This window comes from Pundamilia nyererei, unplaced genomic scaffold (assembly GCF_000239375.1).
Source record: "Pundamilia nyererei isolate P.nyererei 1_Seehausen unplaced genomic scaffold, PunNye1.0 scaffold00257, whole genome shotgun sequence".
Lineage (NCBI taxonomy): Eukaryota > Metazoa > Chordata > Actinopteri > Cichliformes > Cichlidae > Pundamilia > Pundamilia nyererei.
The window spans coordinates 344,343-346,668 of record NW_005187658.1 but is presented as its reverse complement, the minus strand read 5'-3'; the positions used below and the strand labels follow the sequence as shown (position 1 = coordinate 346,668).

Genomic DNA, 2,326 nt, shown 5'->3' with positions numbered 1-2,326 from the left:
TATTGCAGTTAATAACACAACAGCTTCTTGCCATTTTTGTGTTTCTTTTTATCGCTGTGTGACTATTTTCAATTGAAAGTACCTCTTGCCACGAGTTCCCAGAATCCTTTGCGGTTTTACCCCTGAATGACGTCACATTTTCAATCTTTATAGGAAAATTCAGATAAGCCTGAACTAACTGAGGGGGCTTCCTCGGCTGTACTACATGCACAGAGAAGTGTGTGTGTGTGCGTGTGTGTGTGAAACTCATTAATAATGTATGAGGTGGGATGGGAATGAGAGGGGGCGGCGACAGATGGGGCATCAGTGTGTAACACAGAGAGAAAGCCTGAGGAACAGTGAGCCTCACACAGAATGAGAGAACGGGACAGAAAGGAGCAAATACATTCATGGGTAGAGTACAGCATCGCCCCCATTTTTTATACTGCCATCTTTTATCTTTGTGGCCTTACTCTGTATTTGCCTGACAGTTGCTTAGTCTTTGTTTTCTCTCTTTTTTCCCTTTGGATGCTAAAGGATTGATGGAGATGGAGAGACAGCGTAGTCACCCAGCACTGCTGTACACCTGGACAAAAGAGCTGCACTGACAGAGGTACTCATGTTGTACTGTTTCTGTGTGTTTGTGTAGTTAGACAGCTTGATCTTTTCACTCAAAGGCCAGAATATCACAGTGATAATAACCACAGCAGCGTGACTCAGAATCTGTCACATCATGTGGATAAATGGCAGATATTTAATCACCAACTTTCCACAAAGACAAGTCTGTACTGCAATACTACTATTTCAAAAGAAACTGTGTGTAAGACACTAGTGGCTGAACTGTTATTCTAATGCTTCAAAGGTTACAATCTTTGTCAATAACTCCATATTTTGGAGTCTCACCTCACATTAATCAGCCTAGTATCAGCCTTAAAACAGAAACCTGTGTGCGATAGGAAGCTTGCACCCTGTGTGAATGAATGTTGTAGTGCAGCCTGTTGTAGGAATTCTTTCTTGTTCCATGGGATGAGGCTCGGGTAAGCCTGGTGCTCAATATCAGTGTGAACGCTGCGTAGCTGCAGACGTGATCATTTCATACAGTTATGTCTGATATTTTTTGTCCACAAAAGTGTTATCTGCCTTTTGCTTTTGTTTTTAAATGCCTTTATATTTGTTGTTTCAATGATGATTCCGACTGCTGACGGTGAAACGAGGAGACAGTTACACACACACACCTTTGTTTTTACTAATTAGTTAGGACATTGACATGATACTGTCCCTAGACCCTTACCCTGAACCTAACATCACCTAACTGTCACACCACGCCTAAAACCACATTTTTATCTGCAAAAGTGACTGTTGGTCCCTACAAGTATAGTAGCATGCAAATTTTTGGTCGTCACACAGACACACACACACACACACACACACACACACACACACACACACACAGCTATATTCTGTGCTGTGTATTACTGAAGTGTCTTTGAGCAAGATACTGAACCACAGATTGGCCCCAGTCCATCCATCAGAGTGAGTGGCAGTGATTGCAGTCAAAACAGAGTAAAGCACTGAATGTGAATGTGTGATTGTGTGTTATAGAGTGCTTTGTGTGCTCAGTAAAGCATCGTTGACCAACAGTAAAGTGAACCATTGTTCTGACTAGGGCTGGGCCATATTATACCGTTCACGGTAATACCGGTATAATGTTAGGCAACGATAGGAAAATGAAATATCGCGATAGAATGGGAGTAAAACGTGCATGCGCAGTGCCTTTGTTTTCATACGCACATGGCCGATTGTTGAGTGAAAGGGATGAACCAGAATTGGTTTGTAAAAATGGTGCAACTTCAGTGATGTGGAACTGGTTTGGTGTTTGTCCGTCAGATACACAACAAAGCACATTTTTTTGCAGAACATGCAAGCGGCCGTTGTTATTGTCATATTTGTCTCTTAAATCTGGGAGTAATCTGGGTCCTAAACTCCGTATGCTTCAGGTCAAATGAACACTGCAGCATCACTGAGAGTTAAAAACTGTCTAAATTCTTTCATCTTTAATAAAACGATCAGCATTGCTGCTTTACCAGGTGTAACTATGAAGTTTAACTTCCAGGCATCCATGAAAACAAAATGTATTACATTTAAGGAGTTAGAAGTTAGCTGGAAGCTAGCAGAAGTTAGCTCGCTAGTTTCGCTAGTTACCTAAACATGATATAGCATGTTCTGACTGAGAGATTTCTGAAAAAAATCAAACGTACATCTCTGCTATCACTTCCAACATAAATGAAGACAGAAAACTAAACAGCAGTGACGTTTGTAGGGTTACTGAAGTTGGGCTAGCTGGTAT

At 41.4% G+C, this 2,326-nt stretch overlaps 1 protein-coding gene across 5 annotated transcripts in view; it reads left to right on the top strand.

Moving 5' to 3' along the window:
* The window catches only part of LOC102211078 (neurofascin), a 134,233-nt gene that overhangs the window by 56,660 nt on the left and 75,247 nt on the right, over positions 1–2,326 (top strand). For 4 of the 5 annotated variants that reach the window (XM_013915100.1, XM_013915102.1, XM_013915101.1 and 1 more), the window contains exons 1-2: positions 327–393; positions 517–592. The gene's annotated coding sequence lies outside the window, so the exon portion shown is untranslated. Of the gene's footprint in view, positions 1–326; positions 394–516; positions 593–2,326 lie in introns of those variants that run through there. The other variant, XM_013915099.1, reaches the window with a different exon arrangement.